At 41.7% G+C, this 21,561-nt stretch overlaps 1 protein-coding gene and 1 non-coding gene across 2 annotated transcripts in view; one reads left to right on the top strand and one right to left on the bottom strand.

Annotated features, from left to right (window-relative positions):
* Positions 1–21,561, bottom strand: part of ripor1 (RHO family interacting cell polarization regulator 1) — a 328,143-nt gene that overhangs the window by 222,639 nt on the left and 83,943 nt on the right. The window lies entirely within an intron of this gene.
* Positions 18,195–18,267, top strand: trnak-cuu (transfer RNA lysine (anticodon CUU)). The gene has a single exon. It is a non-coding gene; the product is annotated as a tRNA-Lys (tRNA).

The following is a 21,561-nucleotide window of genomic DNA, read 5'->3' as shown; positions in this document are numbered from 1 at the left end:
ATTTCCATTAACAAAGAAAGCCTTCAGTCCCTGTGGTGCCTCTGGTGATGAAAGGCCCCCAAGCACACTGGGAAATATCAGCATGGACAAAACTGCAAAATAAAGGCTCATTATCATACTTAAAGTTCCAACACGTATCTTTGAGTGGTCTCCCATGCACCTTTTTGCATCAGATAGAGTCAAAAGTGTGGGGTTTGTGGATGCTTTTGATTCTGAAAAGTAGATATTTCAGACATTTAGCTCCCTCCCCTTCACCACCTAACCCAAATTCATCCTTTAAGTCAGATTAAAATTCAGTCCTAAAAGTTGCCTGGTTCAATTTCCAGTAAGTTTTAATGCAGCTAATTTTACCTTGAAAAATAATTCCTTTGGTAATTCACTGCTTGTATTCACTTTCTATAAATACAAGGTCCTCCTGAACGATAGTTATGTACACAGTAATCACATAGAATGTGAAGCTGAAGCTCCCTTTTTCTGATACCTGGTGCAATCTCTGTGTTACTATCTCAGAGAACCATATCCCAATGGAGATAAAGATCAATGTTTTGTTCTGCACTATTTCTGAGCCAGGCCTGTCCATTTAAAAGGTAATCTGCATTAAGTATTCATTTGTAGTTGCCATAAAGTTGACTTAGGAATGCATTGATTGTAAAACTTGATGTAATCAGAGGTCATAAATGGTCAAAAGTCGAGACTGATTCCCATTAAGTGAGTAAAATTTCCAGGATGGCTCTAAGTTTCTCCTTGTAAAGAAAGTCCTAGATTCAATTGCCAATCTGTACATAACTCAGTATGTTGGAGTTAACATCAGCATTGTATGTTAGGGAAGAAAAGTCAGAATGTCAGTTTTTTTTTATTACTAGCCATTGACCCAGAATTAGATTACATTAGATTCCTTAGAGTGTGGAACCAGGCCCTTCGGCACAACCAGTCCACATTGACCCTCTGAAGAGTAACCCACCCAGACCCATTTGCCTCTGACTAATGCACCTAACACAATGTATGTGGATCATTTGTTTGATTAGATTAGATTCCCTACAGTGTGGAAACAGGCCCTTTGGCCCAACCACACCAGACCCATTTCCCTCTGACTAATGCACCTAACACTACGAGCAATTTAGCACGACCAATTCACCTGACCTGCACGTTTTTGGACTGTGGGAGGAAACCGGAGCACCCGGAGGAAACCCACGCAGACACAGGGTTGTGACCATACAGCTACCAAATCTGCATTTGGTGCTCCAGAGAAAGATCATAAGACAATAAAACAGAGGAGCAGAAGTAGGCCATTTGGGTCTATTTATCTGTTCTGCAGTTCAATGAGGTCATGGCAGAACTAATAATCCGCAATTCCAACTCCTGTTTTATTCCCATGACCCTTGATTCCCTTCCTGATTGAATATACTTACTGCTTCAGCCTTGAAAGCCTCGTATGGTAAAGTATTCTACAGTTTCACTACCCTCAGACAAGAAATGCCTCCTCATTGCTGCCTTATTCTGAAGCTATGCCCTGTGGTCCTAGACTTTCCCCACAGGGAAACAACTTCTGTGCATATACCTTGTTACATCCAATAAAATTGTATACGTTTCAATAAAGTCACTTCTTATTCCTCTAACATTCTATGAATATAATCCCAACCCATTCAATCTCTTCTCATAAGAAAATCTATCCTCTAGAATGAGCCTAGAGGACCTTCTCCGGACTACCTCCAATTCCAGTATATCTTTCCTTAGACAGGGGAAACAAAACTATTCACAGTATTCCAGATGTGGGCTACTGCCTTCTATAGTTTTAACAAATCTTCTCTATTTTTATACTCTATTCCCTGTGAAACAAGGGTTAACATTCCATTTGCCTTACCTATTCCCAAACTGGAATGCTAGCTTTTAGTAATTCACACACAAGGCCCCTCAAATCCTGCTAAGCTCTAGCTCTTACTCTCGAAATAATCTTTAGCTCCTTTAATTTTCATGTCTATCTCCCTCTGAAGACCCTTTGTGTCATCCTCATCTCTTGCATTCCCACCTACTTTTGTGTCATTTGAGAACTTGGTGATAGTATATTTACTCTCCTAATCGTCAATATATATTGTAAATAATTGTAGCCACGGCACTAATCGCTGTCGGACTCTGCTACTTACTGAGTACCATCCTCAAAATGCCTCCTCTATTCCAACAGCTGCCTGCTATTAATTAGCCAATTATCTGTCCATGAAAATATATTTGGAGTTTAATTTAGATAAAAGCGAGGTGCTGCATTTTGGGAAAGCAAATCTTAGCAGGACTTATACACTTAATGGTAAGGTCCTAGGGAGTGTTGCTGAACAAAGAGATCTTGGAATGCAGGTTCATAGCTCCTTGGAAATAGAGTCGCAGGTAGATACGATAGTGAAGGGGGCGTTTGGTATGCTTTCCGTTATTGGTCAGAGTATTGAATACAGGAGTTGGGAGGTCATGTTGCCCCTGTACAGAACATTGGTTAGGCCACTGTTGGAAAATTGCATGCAATTCTGGTCTCCTTCCTATTGGAAGGATGTTGTGAAACTTGAAAGGATTCAGAAAAAATTAACAAGAATGTTGTCAGGGTTGGAGGAATTGAGCTATAGGGAGAGGCTGAACAGGCTGGGGCTGTCTTCCCTAGAGCGTCAGAGGCTGAAGGGTGACCTTATCAAAGTTTATAAAATCATGAGGGGCATGGATAGGATAAATAGACAAAGTCTTTTCCCTGGGGTGGCGGAGTCCAGAACTAGAGGGCATAGGTTTAGGTTGAAAGGGGAAAGACATAAGAGAATTCTAAGGGGTAACGTTTTCACACAGGGGGTGGTATGTGTATGGTATGAGCTGCCAGAGGAAGTGGCGGAGGATAGTACAATTGCAACATTTAAAAACCATCTGGATCGGTATATGAATAGGAAGGGTTTGGAGGTTTATGGGCCAGGTGCTGGCAGGTGGGACTAGATTGGGTTGGGATATCTGATCAGCATGGACGAGTTGGACCGAAGGGTCTGTTTCTGTACTGTATATCTCTGTGACTCAATAAGAACCCATGGTGTTGGAGCGTAGTATAAATAAGTTGCTTTACCTGGAAGGAGTGTTTGGGGTGTTGGGACAGTGAGGAGAAAGGAGGTAAGGAGATGAGACTTTGGGGATGATTGAGTTGTGAACTGGTGTGTCATGGAATTATTCCCTTGGAATGCTGTCTGGAGAGGATGTGTTTGATGATGGCATTATGTTGGAGGTGGCAGATATGGTGAGGATAATCCTTTAAAGATGGAGATTAGTGGTGTGGAAAGTGAGGAGAAGAGAAACCCAATCATGGTTCTAAGTAGGAGGGGAAAAGGTAAGGATAGAAATGTGGGAAGTGGGTCAGACCCTGTTGAGGACCCTGTCAACCTCAGTAGTTGGGTGGGATGTTTTTTGGGAGCAATCTTCACCCGAGGGAAAAGGTAGACATGTCAGAGGCACCATCGTGGAAGATAGCATTATTGAATGGGAGATCAGAGAAATTGGGAGAATGGAATGAAGTCCTTACAGCAGGAGGGTTGTGAGGCAGCTGAGGAAACCCAGGGAGGAGTTTGGTGATGAATAATAGTGGACAGCCTATTCCTGGATATGGAAACAGAGAAGTTAAGGACAGAAGAGGAAGTGTTAGAGATGCATTAGATGAATATGAGAGAAAAACGAAAATTAAAAGCAAAATTGTATAATGTTTCTAGTCCTGAACAAGAGCAGGAGTAGCACTGATACAGTCATAGATGTACTAGAGAAAGGGATGTGGGAAAACAAAAGGCTCATTGCATTCATTTAACAATGTAATCAAGTTACACCTTACAACCCTTTTTGCTATACACCAAATTTGACCAGATGTGCAGTATTACAGAAATAAAATATTACTACAGTAACTCTGTCACAAGTTTAAATGTTTTTCAAAAATAGTTCAACCCAGAATTCTGGGGACTCCTTGTTTTTCAAATCTCCTTTGTTCCTTTCCTCTTGAATAGAGGACAAATTCTTATAAAGCCCACTATTTCTCCACAGCAGGATCTGCTTTGTTTCTCTTTGTCTGTGTCTCACAAAAGCAGCTGTTCCTCTACTTGAGTTACTGAGGGACGGATTAAAAACTGTTACTTGGTCTCAATGGCAATCAGCTGGAATTTCATCCCCAATGGCACCCACATCACACAGGCCTGTCTCCAATCTGGGGTGATACTCAAAATTTCCAACCTGACCTGAAGTTAAAGGAGATATTTTAAAACATAACATTTGTGTAAACTCCAGCATTTGTAATACTTCCTTAAATTATTGAAATTTGACTCTGAACTCTTTTTATGCTTTAAATGATCCTTTATTTTTGCTACTTGGTTAATTTTTGTGATTTTCTTTTCCATAGCTCTCTTCAAGATGTTGCTACCTGCTGTTCTGCGACTCCTAAATGCCATGCACCTTTTTGCACCTCAAATAAGTGGTCACTGACCATGACTTTAAATCATGTTGGTATACCAATTCCATTCATGAGAATGAAACTTCATTGGGTTCATGAAGAGACAAGGAACATTGAAGTCAATGGTGACACTCCCTGTCACCCTGGCTGAAATCAGCCAATACACATCAGACAGAGAATCAACCTTGTGACATGGCAATGTATGTGGATCATTTGTTTGATTAGATTAGGTTCCCTACAGTGTGGAAACAGGCCCTTCGGCCTAACCATGTCCACACCAACCCTCGGAAGAATAACCCACCCAGACCCATTTCTCTCTGACTAATGCACCTAACACTATGGGCAATTTAGCATGGCCAATTTGCCTGACCTCCACATCTTTGGACTGTGGAAAGCACCTGGAGGAAACACAGACACGGGGAGAATGTGCAAACTCCACACAGACAGTTGCCAGAGGCTGGAATCAAACCTGGGACCCTGGTGCCGTGAGGCAGCAGTGCTAACCACTGAACCGTGCTGCCCTGAAACATGGGTGAGCCTTTTGATCTAATTTGTACATTCATAGAATAAATTTTCTTTATTCAGCTGGAAGAATGATAGCTTCATAATCGGAATGAAAATAATTCAGATATATCTGTTTGTTGGGATATTAATTTTTTATAGCCATACCTGATACAAAACAAACTGAAAAATATCCATCAGATACCAAATGAAATAAATGGAAACTTTAACAGCATTGAGATGAGAGCACCATAAAATGAATAGAAGCACGTCATCATCGATCAAAAGCTGTAAGTCAGTGTTAAACCACAAGTCTGTTCTTGATGTATTATTTCTGACAGCAAGATTAGATACAATTACCCATCCTTTTATCTGAGATTGTTCTGGTGAAAGGCAAATAATTCCAAAATGACAACGTTTTTGTTAATATTTTTATAACTTTTTGTGTCTTCTTGGGACTTGTATTTACTGATAAATGTCCTTGAAAAGGCATATTACATATGTTAGTTTCAATTCCTGCTGCATCTCTCTTCCCCTATTCATTTACAGGGACAGACTATTTGCCAACAGGAACTAATGATGATGACAATAGGAAGACTGTCTTGTCTGCCATCTTCTACCTTTGCTCAGAAACTAACAGGTTCCTATTTTCCATCTCCCATCGCAGTGTAGAAATGAGCCAGTGAAAGAAATTACACACCAACAGATGTCCTAGGAGTATCAACCATAAGCAATTGGGTTTGAAAAAGAAAGGAGATGACACCCCAAGCTAACTTTTAAAAATTGGAACATTGCCTGAACAGTGCTTCTTATGTAACAGAGTTTCTGATGGTGCAATACCAATAGTATTATCACTATTTCTGGATAGACATTCCAATGAGCAACATTCACAAAATTCCAACTCTTATCTGTCCTTATGACATGTCTGGTACAGGGTGCAATTACTGGATGTATTTTAACAAGTTCAGTGTCACTTAATCAAAATTGTAGTATCTTCCCTGGCTCTTCTTTTACTTCTGTATTGCCATGAGCAAAATAGCAAAGGAGATAATCTCTGTTACCCAGTCACACAAAGGAAAGCATCAAAGTAGAATTTAAGAACAGCAATAGAAAGTAACAATGAAGAAATTGTTATTTCTATTTAGCAGGTGTGCCAGGTGCTGGGTGTGATTCTGCAATTCTCCACATAGTGAGCACTTGCTCTGAGCCACATCATTGACATAGACATCAGGCAAACATGACAGCAGCAAGAATCACTCAGATTCCTTTCTTAATGCACAGAAATACCAACAGCATCTCCGTGTACAGTATCACTGTGTACAACAATGCCACTCATGGTTGGGTCCCATGCATGAATCCATTTAACTGTACTATCAGTGCTGCCCTTTGCTCCTTGCATATGCACCCTTTTGGGTGGTGGTCCACCCCGGTACTAGTGGGAGTGATGGTTGCAGTAAAAATGGAGCTTTGAAATGGTGAGCAATTGAAACCATCAATGACTGCACTTCTTTTAAAGGCTAAAGTGATTCTTCATCATTAAAACTTCATATATAATCTATCCATATTCGCAGTGTTGACACTAGAACTGTACATAAAATCAACACTATAAATATGATAAAATAAAGATGCTGCAGAATTTATTTTGTCGAGAAAATTCACCCTGTTGCAATGAAACTGACCATAAAAATAGCCAACATTATTATAAGAATGTTTGTGGAATAAAACAGTCTAGCAATTTAAATTCTTTCTGGACAGCAGAAATACTTTGATATTGATTTCCAAACAGAAAATCATTGCTCTGACAGTGAAGTAACTTAATATTCAAATGTATTGCCTTGAATACCATCTACATGGAGAATTACCAAACAACTTAAAGGAAAACAAGTCTCCTTTTCCAAGCTATCAGTTGCTATGGTAACCATTTATAGGTGATGCATGCTGACAGTGATGTAATTTAATAATAAACACCGTGACCCATTTTATCCTGACAGACATTTGGAGATTATGTGAACAATCAGCTGTAGATCACTAGATGCAGACTGATAAACTACACGTCCCTATTATTTTTCCCTTTGAAATCAATTAGTGAAAGGGATGGAGTGTGGTCAACGATTCAATGGATTATTTCAAAATCTGGAGTAAATTGATTATATGAATTTCCAATTGGTCATAATGAAATTGTCTTATTGTTCTCATGCACATGGAGCTGAAGACAATTATTTGTGTGAAATACAATGGTTGGTGGAGATTTGCATGCACATGATAAATTCCGTTGTGGATGTAATACAGAAAACAGGTATTCCAATTAATAGAAAAGGAAAGGCTAGTATTAAGCTTACTTAATATTGAATCCCACAAGTTCAGAATATTACCATGTTACACTGTTTTTCATACTCCACCCTCTCCCAGCTGTACCTTGTTTGTGTCTTATTGGCTTTTGCTCTCAGGAGAGTAAACCCATTTCCTCCTTTTCACAGTTAACATTTACATCTATTTTACATCTCTATCTCTCCTTTACAACATTATCACTGTCCGTCTTTTGACATAGGCCAATGACCATCTGTTCTACTCGGTCCTCTCCAGCCTCTGCCACTAATCTAAAAACAAATCTTTCTGGCTCCTTTCTGTTCTGAAGAGGAGTCATACTGGACTCAAAATGTCAACTCTGTTTCTCTGTCTACAGATATTCCCAGTGCTTTGTTTTTATTTCATAGGTATCCTACCCAACTGATGCAATCAACTGCTCTTCAAATATACTGTGAGAACATAAGACATGACAACAAGCAAAAGAAAAATATATTTAGTCATGATGATTAACTGAATTGGCCTGATGAACGTAATTATTTTTTAAAACTGAAATGAAACAATTAAATATACAATAATCCACTTAGCCGATCACAAAATATAACTGTATCTGATTATTAAAAAGTTTTCTTACAATTATAGTTGTACAACTTGTTCTAAACAAACAGTTCAAAAGAAACAGTTCAAAAGAAACAGTTAAGGCTATGTGCATAAGACACAGTACACAAACGGTAGATCACACACAACAATAATGTTTACCACTTTGTGCCCTAGGCAATTGATTGTGCTGTCCCGAGCACATTACCAGGGTGTGGCTATGAAAGACCCAGCATCGAGTAGTAGTTAATAAAGAGTCATACAGCACTGAAACAAACCCTTCGGTCCAACTTGTCCATACCGACTAGATATCCTAAATTAATCTAGTCCCATTTGCCAGCACTTGACCGATATCCCTCTAAACCCTTCCTATTCATGTACCCATCCAGATGCCTTTTAAATATCGTAATTGTGCCAGCCTCCACCACCTCCTCTGGCAGCTCATTCTGCGATAAAATGTTGCCCCTTAAGTCCCTTTTATATCTTTCCTCTCTCACCCTAAATCTATGCCCTCTAGTTCTGGACTCCCCTAATCCAGGGAAAAAATCTTGTCTATTTACCCTATCCATGTCCCTCATGATTTTATAAATCTCTATAAGGTCACCCCTCAGTTTCCCAATGCTCCAGGGAAAACAGCCCCACCCTATTCAGACTTTCCCTATAGCTCAAACCTCCAACCCTGGCAACATCCTTGTAAATCTTTTCTGAACCTTTTCAAGTTTTGTAACATCCTTCCTATAGGAGGGAGACCAGAATTGCACGCAATATTCCAAAAGTGGCCTAACCAATGTCCTATACAGCCGCAATATGACCTCCCAGCTCCTATACTCAATGCTCTGACCAATAAAGGAAAGCATATTAAACACCTTCTTCACTATCCTATCTACCTGAGACTCCATTGTCAAGGAACTTTGAACCTGCACTCCAATGTCTCTTTGTTCAGCAACACTCCCTAGGACCTTACCATTAAATATATAAATCCTGTCCTGATTTGCTTTTCCAAAATGCAGCACCTCGCATTTATCTAAATTAAACACCATCTGCCACTCCTTGGCCCATTGGCCCATCGTATTCTGAGGTAATCTTCTTCCCTGTCCACTACATCTCCAATTTGGTGTCATGTGCAAACTTACAAACTATACCTCCTATGTTCACATTCAAATCATTTATATAAATGATGAAAAGCATTGGACCCAGCACCGATCCTTGTGACACACCACTGGTCACAGGCCTCCAGTCTGAATAGCAACCCTCCACTACCACCCTCTACCTTTGAGCCAGTTCTGTATCCAAATGGCTAGTTCTCCCTGTATTCCATGTGATCTAATCTGGCTACCATGAGGAAACTTGTCGAACACCTTAGTGATCTCCCACGCACAAAGCCATGTTGACTATCCCTGATCAGTCCTTCCCTATCCCAATACAGAAAAATCCTGTCCCTCAGGATTCCCTCCATCAACTTGCCCATCACCGATGTCAGGCTCACCGATTTATAGTTCCCTGGCTTTTCCTTACCATCTTTATTAAATAAATATTTGGCACACATTAGCCAAGCTCTAATCTTCCGGCTAGGTAAAAACCTCCGATGCTGCCTGAATTGCTGTGCTTTTCCAGCACCACTAATCCAGAATCTAATCTTCCGGCACCTCACCTGTGACTATTGATGATCTAAATATCTCAACAAAGGGCCCAGCAATCACTTCCCCAGCTTCCCACAGAGTTCTAGGGTACACCTGATTAGGCCCTGGGGATTTATCCACCTTTATGCATTTTAAGACATCCAGCAATTCCTCCTCTGTAATATGACCATTTTTCAAGATGTCACCATCTATTTCCCACATTCTGCATCTTCCATGACCGGAGCCATTCACCTTTTTGTCACCATACAAAATGTAAATTACAGGGGATAATATACGGACTTCAAAATTTCATTAAAAAAAAAGAAGTTGGATTCACAAAACAAAAGAAACAAATGATTGAATAGAGGAGGGCAAAGTAGTATATCTGATTATACATTTCCTCTTCATTGTTGAGACCTGGATTCAGCTTCACCTTGCTGTCTTGCCTGTGGTGGTGTAAACTGGAATTATATAAGAAATCTCAATCCAGTTTGTAGGTGGGCAAAATTGCCAAAGTTTGCGAGATGGGCTGTCTAATTTGGGAAATTGATAAAACATCACATTGAACTCCTAACACTGTTGCACAAAGTCCTACACATGAGGTTACCCTTGAAAAGTTCTTGTTCCTAGCCTCAGTGTCGGAGATTTAATGCTGATCCCTGGAGTCACAAAATGAGAATTTTGGTTTCTTTCTGTCACCCAAGTGTTTGACATCTGCAGCAACTCATCACCTAAACTGAGAAAGCTACAGTCATCTATTTGGAGATGGTGAGGTCTGCAGATGCTGGAGAGCAGAGTTGAAAAAGTGTGGTCCTGGAAAAGCACAGCAGGTCAGGCAGCATCCGAGGAGCAGGAAAACCGATGTTTTGAGCTGGAGCCCTCTATCAGGAATCTCCTGAAGAAGGGCTCCGGCCCGAAACGTCAATTTTCCTGCTCCTCGAATGCTGCCTGACCTGCTGTGCTTTTCCAGCAACACACTCACTACAGTCAGCTATTTACCTAACCTGGAATGTTTACCCTCTCCTTGAAAGCCACTTTTCAATATCCAGAGTCACAATTTAAGGGCACACAATTGTGTTTTTCATTACAGAATGAGGGTGTCCCTGGCTATGCCAGCATTTATTGTCCACAATGAAATGGTAGTCCTGGTGTTTTTGTAGCTAATATTGTGCAGCTTACCAGAGCGACTCCCAAATGCATCTTTATCCAGGAATGCATTAGCCACAGGAGCTTTGATTAACAGAGTTTCCTGAAACCTGAGTGGATACAACCCTGGGCCCCTTTGACAAATTGAACCTTAAAGTTTAACTTGTGAGCTAGGTTGTGGTGAGTCAATTATTAACAGTGCCCTTGAGTAGTGCAGGCTGCTAGGTTAAAGTATCAGACAGAGGACTGACTTTAATATTCTCGCTAAATTGTGTGGCTAGGCAAAAAGCAGAATTCTATCCATAAGTCAGTCTCTTTAAGTTACTACATGTGTAACTGAGTGGAAACATTTAAAGGACTTATGCAATTAACCAAATTACTGGCAGGCAACAAATAAAAATTAGGGTGTCTTGGCTGACTTAATTTTTCTGAGCTACCATTACCTGCCATATAATCTTGGAGTAATCTCAACTCCAATGGAATACCTTTTACCTATTTCTCAAAGAAGACATCAAGTGAACTTAAAGACCACTTCAAGAGGTTATTAGCTGGTCAATAGACAACGGAGTAGCATGGATTTGAGTCCTGGATGCAATGGCCATCAACTCCCAACAGCAACATAGTGAACCTCATAAAATGAGTCAGTAGATTACTAGGTTCCTCCCAACCAATGAAGTGGAGGTGTGTAGTTTCAGCAGTAGCCACTCATCTTTCTTCGATCTAATCATGGCAGGTGACTTGAAGTACTGTATTATAGGCATGTGTTCTCGTATTCACCTTCCAAATACCAATTTCAACCAGGTGTTATGAGTACCAGTTTCTTCAGGAGACTGATAAGGGACATCTAGGTAAAAACAATGACTGCAGATGCTGGAAACCAGATTCTGGATTAGTGGTGCTGGAAGAGCACAGCAGTTCAGGCAGCATCCGAGGAGCAGTAAAATCGACGTTTCGGGCAAAAGCCCTTCATCAGGGATACAGGCAGAGAACCTGAAGGTTGGAGAGATAAGTTAGTGGAGGGTGGGGGTGGGGAGAAAGTAGCATAGAGTACAGAGTACAATAGGTGAGTGGGGGAGGGGATGAAGGTGATAGGTTGGGGGGAGGGTGGAGTGGATAGGTGGAAAAGGAGCTGGGCAGGTCGGACAAGTCATGGGGACAGTGCTGAGCTGGAAGTTTGGAACTGGGGTGAGGTGGGGGAAGGGGAAATGAGGAAACTGTTGAAGTCCACATTGATGCCCTGGGGTTGAAGTGTTCCGAGGGGGAAGATGAGGCGTTCTTCCTCCAGGCGTCTGGTGGTGAGGGAGCGGCGGTGAAGGAGGCCCAAGACCTCCATGTCCTCGGCAGAGTGGGAGGGGGAGTTGAAATGTTGGGCCACGGGGTGGTGTGGTTGATTGGTGCGGGTGTCCCGGAGATGTTCCCTAAAGCACTCTGCTAGGAGGCGCCCAGTCTCCCCAATGTAGAGGGGACCGCAACGGGCACAATAAATGACATTGATGGATGTGCAGATAAAACTTTGATGGATGTGGAAGGCTCCTTTGGGGCCTTGGATGGAGGTGAGGGAGGAGATGTGGTTGCAGGTTTTGCAATTCCTGCAGTGGCAGGGGAGGGTGCCAGGATGGGAGGGTGGGTTGTAGGGAGGCATGAACCTGACCAGGTAGTCACGGAGGGAACGGTCTTTGCGGAAGGCGGAAAGGGGTGGGGAGGGAAATATATTCCTGGTGGTGGGGTCTGTTTGGAGGTGGCGGAAATGTCGGCGGATGATTTGGTTTATGCGAAGGTTGGTAGGGTGGAAGGTGAGCACCAGGGGGGTTCTGTCCTTGTTACAGGTGGAGGGGTGGGTGCGAAGGTTGGTAGGGTGGAAGGTACATCTGTTTTCCACATAGTGTAAGGATTCACTCAGAGCAACTTGCATGGTGCCAAATTAAACATCCTGAGATGTTCTCGACTTACAAATCCAATGCCACATACCAAATTGGTTCATAACCACGTTTCATGCATAAACACCTCTAACTTTGCCAAGGACAAAATACACAAAATTAAACTATAATAGTAACTGTTGATATTTTACCCTAGAAGGCTTAACATTACTGGTGTACAGAACACACTGACCGTGACAATGGCAATAACAACTCATTAAGCTATCCACACTGAGCTTTTCAAGAGCCAACAGTTTAAACATTTGAACAGATAGAATAAACAGAGTACTCATCTAATATTGTAATGTTCCTTCTTTCAGAAAATCGTTAGATGATAAATGTGAGCTTAATGATGGAAGTTACTACCATAGTAACACAATTTTTAAATTTCTTGCTGCACAGAATGGATCTCTTCAGGTGAAGGGAGGGTACATCTTGACAGACAGCACTGTGCTCTGTCAATTCCATATCTGCATCATTGCCAGCAGCTTTTACGTGACAAACAGGCAGCATGCCCTAAAATCTTAGGGGAGTAGTCCTTGCTGAAATCCACCCATCAATCAGGAGGCCCCAGTAAGGAAGCAGAGGGCAGCCGACCACAGCTCCAGGGGATTGGCAACAGGCAGAAGCCTGGTTGGGGTGATCGGGATCAACGGGTTGGTGCCTCGAATTTTTTGTGTCTGTGCCCATTGTCAATCCCAGTGGTGATCCCTAAATCTGATGTATTTAGAACAAGATGAGAGCCAGAAGATAATCTGGTCAAGTCAGGTTGCATAAAATGCCCCATGCCCACTTTCCAAAGTCTTCGTGCATGCATCTGTAGGACAGAGGTGATTGGTGCATAGAGAGGCTCTTATTCCCAAAGGTTTGGCCAAAGCTTGGATGGCAATTGTAACATGTTGTTTCTGTTCTGTTGAGAGGAGACCTGAGAGAGGAGTCTTAAGATAATGAAGGGAATCTAGGGTGGATGGGAAAGAACATTTTCTGCTAGTAGTGGGTCAACCACCAGGGGGCAGAGATATAAGGCTGAAAGTAGAAGGCTAAGAAAAGAGTTGAGGAGAAGGTTTTTCACCCCAAAGTGGGTTGTGGGAGTTTGGAACTCACTGCCTGAAAGGATGGTTGAGTCAGAAATGCTCAATGTTTGAACAATATTTATCTGCATTACCATAACCTCCAGAGCTATAGGCCAAGAGATGGAAAAATGGCATTCGTGCAGTCAGATCTTTGTTGACCAGAATGGGCATGATGAGACAAATGGCTTCCCTCAGTGCTGCAAACATAAATGACCTGAGTGTTATGGTTGTTCAGCTAAAAATCCATTAACTGATGGAGAGACTAATGCCCATTTGGGGAAAGAGCAATCAGCATTAAGTCACACAAAACCCTGGTGCTGTTTTCAATGTCAGACAGGAGGTTTATCAAAATCCAAATTTTTCTCTCTCAAAAGTGCACAACGTTGATGAGGAATAATTTAAAGCTCACATGATGAGTCTGGGTTTTGTAGAAATCCTTCAAGAAGGTCTCTGTCTGACTGTAGGGAAGCAGTGGTGTCATTTTAATCTCATGTTCAGCACAAATCTGATGAGACCAGATCAATCACCTGACAAACCAGTGTATGACCCCACTATCCAGAGTCTTCATTGAAAGGTAAGTTTGGGTGGGGTGTAAAACACATGTCCATTGAGATCCCATCAGTTCTTTGCAAGGTAAGGATTAGGTTAAGATGACTAACATTTATCACAACAGGAAGCAAACACCATCTTTGTTTTAACACAATACAGCAGCAATACTGCAAAAAGGTCAGTTCAGTCACTACAATTAAAAAAAAAAGTAGCTATAGCTCACAACCACGTTTTCTGACATCTCTAATTAATTTGTTTGCGAGGTGGCATGTTTCACTGTGGGAGGGAACAAACCTTCCATACTGTGGTCCAACACTTAACATTCTGCAACTGTTTATAAAGCATTTCAAAGAGTAAGGTATCCAGTAAGAAACAAAACTGTGTAGCCAAGGTCATGTCCAACATGAGAGGTGAATTTAAAACCGGCACTGTCATTTTTCCCTTATTACAATGTTCTGTAGTATAGTGGAATAGATTTTCCTGACCTTTTAAGTTGACAACAGACAGATTTGAACAGTCAAGAGTACCACCTAATACCAAAGACAGTTCTACACATAGTGAATATTTTGAGAGAGCTCACCCATAGTGTATGCAGTGTATTTAATAATAGGAGGAATGGTGCCAAGGCTTATCATTGCCTCACATCCATATATGTTCACTTTCAGTGATCAGGTGCAGGAACACAACAGATTTATTTTTGTCTCATGACTGTGGGGCATGGCTAAAGGTTTCAACTACTGCCCCCTGCTGAGATCCACCATCTCAGCACAGGTCAGACTCTTTTGGCAGAATTTAACACCCTCTTTTGTAGCAAATTTGGTGGTGCTGTACTTAATCCGATGGAAAGGTAGTGGATGGGGAACACCCAGTCGTCCTGACTCTACCCTGATTATATCTGTGGCCTTCCCATCCGACTGCCAACTGTGGAGCTTCACTGGGCTATTACTGTACCTCTAAGAGCTTCACTCAGTGTTAGATAGTGAACATGCCATGGGGGTGCAGGTATGCTTGCAGTCACCCACAGAGAACTCCTTCATTCAAAATCACTTAGTCATAGAGTCACAGAGATGTACAGCATAGAAACAGACCCTTCGGTCCAACCTGTCCATGCCGACCAGATATCCCAACCCAATCTAGTCCTACCTGCCAGCACCCGGCCCATATCCCTCCAAACCCTTCCTATTTCATATACACATCCAAATGCCTCTCAAAATGTTGCAATTGTACCAGCCTCCACCACATCCTCTGGCAGCTCATTTCATACTACAATCTACCCTCTGCATGAAAAAGTTGCCCCTTAGGTCTCTTTTATATCTTTCCCCTCTCACCCTAAACCTATGCCCTCTAGTTCTGGACTCCCCGGTCCCAGAGAAAAGACTTTGTCTATTTATCCTATCCATGCCCCTCAATTTTGTAAACGTCTATAAGGTCACCCCCTCAGCCTCTGACGCTCCAGGGAAAACAGCCCCAGCCTGTTCAGCCTCTCCCTGTAGCTCAGATCCTCCAACCCTGAAAACATCCTTGTAAATCTTTCTGAACCCTTTCAAGTTTCACAACATCTTTCCGATAGGAAGGAGACCAAAATTGCACGCAATATTCCAACAGTGGCCTAACCAATGTCCTGTACAGCTGCAACATGATCTCCCAACTCCTGTACTCAATACTCTGACCAATAAAGGAAAGCATACCAAACGCCTTCTTCACTATCCTATCTACCTGTGACTCCACTTTCAAGGAGCTATGAACCTGCACTCCAAGGTCTCTTTGTTCAGCAACACTCACTAGGACCTTACCATTAAGCCCTGCTAAGATTTGCTTTCCCAAAATGCAGCACCTCGCATTTATCTGAATTAAGCTCCATCTGCCACTTCTCAGCCCATTGGCCCATTTGGTCCAGATCCTGTTGTAATTTGAGGTAACCCTCTTCACTGTCCACTACACCTCCAATTTTGATGTCATCTGCAAACTTACTAACTGTACCTCTTATGCTTGCATCCAAATCATTTATGTAAATGACAAAAAGTAGAGGGCCCAGCACTGATCCTTGTGGCACTCCACTGGTCACAGGCCTCCAGTCTGAAAAACAACCCTCCACCACCACCCTCTGTCTTCTACCTTTGAGCCAGTTCTGTTTCCAAATGGCTAGTTCTTCCTGTATTCCGTGAGATCTAACCTTGCTAATCAGTCTCCCATGGGGAACCTTGTCAAACGCCTTACTGAAGTCCAGATAGATCACATCTACTGCTCTGCCCTCATCAATCTTCTTTGTTACTTCTTCAAAAAATTAAATCAAGTTTGAGAGACATGATTTCCCACGCACAAAGCCATGTTGACTATCCCTAATCAGTCCTTGCCTTTCCAAACACATATACATCCTGTCCCTCACGATTCCCTCCAACAACTTGCCCACCAGAGGTCAGGCTCACCGGTCTATAGTTCCATGGCTTGTCTTTACCGCCCTTCTTAAACAGTGGCGCCACGTTTGCCAACCTCCAGTCTTCTGGCACCTCACCTGTGACTATCGTTGATACAAATATCTCAGCAAGAGGTCCAGCAATCACTTCTCTAGCTTCCCACAGAGTTCTCGGGTACACGCGATCAGGTCCTGGGGATTTATCCACTTAACCATTTCAAAACATCCAGCACTTCCTCCTCCGTAATCTGGACATTTTGCAAGATGTCACCATCTATTTCCCTACAGTCTATATCTTCAGTATCCTTTTCAACAGTAAATACAGATGCAAAATATTCACTTAGTACCTGATCCAGAGACCTGGCATCAGGAAGAGGAGCCATTTCTCCTAGTCTTGCTGCCAACTCCCCTGCAACTCTCAACCATGAGAAGCCCACCCCTCCCTCCTTCTGGCTATCACTTCCCTCTGGCTTGGATCCAGTAACAATAATAACTCTCAGGCACTGCTCAGTTAAGTGTATGATTGAGACTTAACTCACCAACATTCCCAAAGGGAGCTGATCCTGGGCTACCCCCATTCTCCTGCCAGCTGGTGCTATGTCCATGGGTTCTGTTGAATACCCCCTTTTTGAGTGCAGCTAGTTTGAGCAGTTTAGTACAAGGTATTGACAGTTTGGAGATGAAAACACATTAGCATAAGAACCGCCACCTCCACGTCAAACTGTGACTTAAAGTGAAAAAGCAAAGAATAAGAATGTATTAAAATATTCAGAAGGAGTACTGAACAGAAGGAAAATAGTAAAACAAAGAGCAAAATGCTTGGCCCTGATGAACCATACAATAAAAAGCAAACAATCCCCATGGATGAATAAAAATGGTCAGAAGTATACTCCACTAAACTATAGAGCAGTGAGCTTGTCATTGGTTATGAATATAGTCATTAGAAGTGAAAAAGAGATAGTGGGGCATCAGGAGAAGCATGGTGTAAGAGCAAGGAAATTTACAGTTCTTCCTTGATCTATTACATCAACAAATTACATCACCACCGATGTTCAGTACCAGAAGTGTGTACCATCACTGCAGGAATTCACCAAGTTTCATTAGACAGTACTTTTGAAACCTATGACTACTGCCATCTAAAGTACGAGGGCAGCAAATACACTAGAACACCACCACCTGTAAGTTTCCCTTCAGGTCAATCACCAAACTTGGAAATATACCACTGTTCCTTTACTGTCGCTGGGTCAAAATCCTGCAATTCCCTCCATAGTCAGAAGTCACACAACACCAGGTTACAGTCCAACAGGTTTATTTGAAATCACAAGCTTTTGGAGTGCTGCTTCTTCGTCGGTGTTCCAAAAGCTTGTGATTTCAAATAAACCTATTGGACTTTAACCTGGTGCCATGTGACTTCTGACTTTGTCCACCCCAGTCCAACACCAGCACCCCCACATTCATCCCTCCACAATGGCATTTCCTGCTGCTTCACCATAACCGCGTAAATTTAGTCTTTACGTGTGTAAGTCTGAAACCATGATGGATTTCATTGGAAAGGAGAATGCACTACATTTAAAGTACCTAACCGGAACAAACCTTTGACACACATAGGGGATTACACAGAAGAATGTTTTAGAAGCCCGGCTAGCTCAGTTGGTAGCACATGAGACTCTTAATCTCAGGGTCATGGGTTCGAGCCCCATGTTGGGTGAAGCATTGCTTTTGGGGTGGCATGGTGGCTCAGTGGTTTGCGCTGCTGCCTCACAGCGCCAGGGACCTAGGTTCAATTCCCACACTGGGTGACTGTCTGTGTGGAGTTTGCACGTTCGCCCAGTGACTGCGTGTGCTTCCTCCGGATGCTCCGGTTTCCTCCCACAGTCCAAAGGTGTGTGGGTCAGGTGAATTGGCCATGCTAAATTGCCCATCGTGTTAGGTGCATTAAATAGAGGGAAATGGTTGAGGTGGGTTACACTTCGGAGGGTCGGTGTGGACTAGTTGGGCCTAAGGGCCTGGTTCCATACTGTAGGGGAATCTTATCTAATCTTTTTAAGTGGACACGTGGTTGATTGAGCTAAAAAGACATTTTTAAAAGGAAAAACAAATAAAATGAGGTGACTGGGCACCAGAGGGGGTAGCTCAAGGGCCAATGATAATGTCATGGATATTAGGAATTTGAATGGAGAGATGGTAACAGTTCTCCAACCTCATTTCTATCAAAGTTTGGTCGGTGAAAATAAATAGCACATGGCCGCTCTAATTGCAGTGAGATCAGTTTAGTTTGGGACACTGGGCTGAGAAGAGGAGTTCTTCAGGACAGAGAACACAACATAAAAAGAAGCTGAGGCAGGTAAATTATAAAATAATTATATATTTATAAAATTTATATGATAAAATATATTTATTGAATAAATGAGAACAATTAACAGAAAACAGCATAGGAGAAGAAATGGAGTAAAATAGGAGAACGGTTTTCTTTTGGGAAGAGAATCAATAACCAGAGAATACTGATTTAACATAATTGCTAAAAAGAAATCCAGAGGGGAGATAAGAAGAGTACTTTTTTTGCAGTGAATTGTTACTATAGGTCACCACCTAAAAGGACAATGGCTGCTGATTTAACAGTAACCTTTAAAAGATATGCACTCAAATAAAATTGCAGGGCTAAAGGGATTGAACAGGAAGTACTTGGATCATTTTTTTTTACAGAGCTGGCACAGGCATAAATGGGCCAAATGACCACTTCCGGTGCTGTACGATTCTATGAAAGTATAATTAGTTTAGAGAAAAGACTGGTCTGCCCTCCACTTGGAGGATATCCTGGAAACACACACCCAACAACATCCTGGCCTTTCAAGTGAAGCATAAAAGAACAAAACATTTGAATTACAGGGGAAAATTACATATATCAGAGATGTTCACACAGGATAAGAAAGTGACTCAGTTGTGATCCTATTGACCTTTGTAGGGTGATAAAGGGAACAAATAAACAAGATTCCAGTTGTTTTAAATTATAACACAAACTCTGGGTTAAATTCTAGAATAAGCAAACACAGATTCAAGTTTGGGTAGCAAAAGGTGAATGTGCAGCTTCGATACGATATCTTCATGCAGGTTTGAGAAAGAGTCACTGGACGTGAAATGTTAATTTTGTCTTTTCTCCACAGATGCTGCCAGACCTGCTGAGTTTTCCCAGCAGTTTCTGATTTTCCAATTGGCACACAGGCACAGGTGTCAGTGACTACTCAGAGAACCAATAGAACTTGAGGGTGCTATAAATGTAAAGTTTTTTGACACTGTTGAAGGGCAATAGAACTAAAGTGAAGTAGAGATTCTGTGACTTTGGAACTGGTTTAATGGGTGGAAGTCATATGTTCCTGTCCAATCAGTCTTCCTTTACTAAGGCCATTAAGTCTAGATGTGTGTTAAAGATACCTGAAGCCTTGCTTGGCAGGAACAAATTTACCAAAGAATTTTTCTGAAATTGGCCGTAACATTTCCTTTTGCACACTCCTCAAGAAAACAGCGTGTTTAGGTCTAGCTTCCTCTATTGAATGAGTATGTGCTTAACATTGATAGCCCTAATGGGCTAAACCTGCTCTCCTTTTTACACATGGTTAAATTAGGATATTTAATCAGAAATATTGCTTTTCTTACCAAATATCAATACAGCGGAGGAGACAGATGTGGGTTGAAACCTCCCATTTCACAAGCAGAGGTAGCCCAATGATCAATAGGAGCCCGAAATAACGACAACAGTATGACACAATTTTCATGAATAATATTGATTCCATCAAAACTTTGTTAAATCATGTGAAGCCATCAGATCACGCATGGCAAATGTAATTCCCCTGATAAGTTTTTTTGAAGAGAACTTCAAATGCTGCAGATTTTCTGCACATCTGAAAGAATGGATTCTTATAATAATGATACAAAATACTAAGGCAAAAATTCAGGGTGTTCTATCATACATTTTGATGCAGTTTGGCATGTATTAACAATGCCCACAATCCACTGTCATCACAAAATCACAAGGCTCCGGCATATTCCTCACCTTTTCTCAATTTTCTTTTACACTCAGAAGCTATTCAGGTCCTCCCTGAATATCTGTGCAATTTTATGCTGTTCTATTCTTATTAAAATGTATCTTTACACATAGTCTTATTCACACACTGACAGTCCCACGTATATCTGTTCTTTATACACATGCTCAGGCTATTGTAAACTCAGGTTATTGATTTTCACAGGAACTCTGATGGCGCTGTATACATTTGATGGAAATGTATGTGTACATGCGTGCTTTGTTTGCGTGTGCGTACATACACGGGTGTGTTTACATATTGTAAATGCCTTGCTCAGTCACTTTAGAGGGCTGTTAAGAGTTAACTGTATTGATGTAGGCCTGAATCATAGCTAGCTCCCTTTCTTGAAGTCAGCCAGTCTGCTGTTTTTTATTTAATGACAACTTGACAGCTTAATATGACACTTTTAAAAAAAAAAAAATTCTTAATTTCATTATTCTGTGCTCCGGCACTGAGCTGCAGTAGATTTAAATGTTTCTGAACTACAAGTTCTGAACTCCTTTTTAAAATCTTGTCTTCCTTTTCTATAACACCCACGAGATCTGAATAATCAAGCACTCAATAATATTTGCTGCTACTCTACCAAGCATTTCTACCTTAATAAGATCACAACAGTCATCAGCAAGAAATCTTAAGAGACGTAGCTTGACTCTTGCGTAGGACAAGATTAGCTCTGGGATCTGTATTGCTGCACTATTCATTCACGTCAGCCAACAAACTCAACTGAGGTGTTCCCAGAGCGACACACAAGGGGAATTTCCACATCTCTATTAGATTAGATTACTATTAGATTAGATTACTTATAGTGTGGAAACACGCCCTTCGGCCCAGCAAGTCCACACCGACCCTCCGAAGGGCAACCCAACCAGACCCATTCCCCTACATTTACTCCTTCACCTCACACTACGGGCAATTTATCATGGCCA

The sequence above is a fragment of the Chiloscyllium plagiosum genome, unplaced genomic scaffold, assembly GCF_037043375.1.
Source record: "Chiloscyllium plagiosum isolate Xiang-an unplaced genomic scaffold, Cpla_swu_hap1 HiC_scaffold_17, whole genome shotgun sequence".
NCBI classification, from domain to species: Eukaryota; Metazoa; Chordata; class Chondrichthyes; order Orectolobiformes; family Hemiscylliidae; genus Chiloscyllium; species Chiloscyllium plagiosum.
The sequence above is the reverse complement of the archived record's forward strand: the minus strand, read 5'-3'. Positions and strand labels throughout refer to the sequence as shown.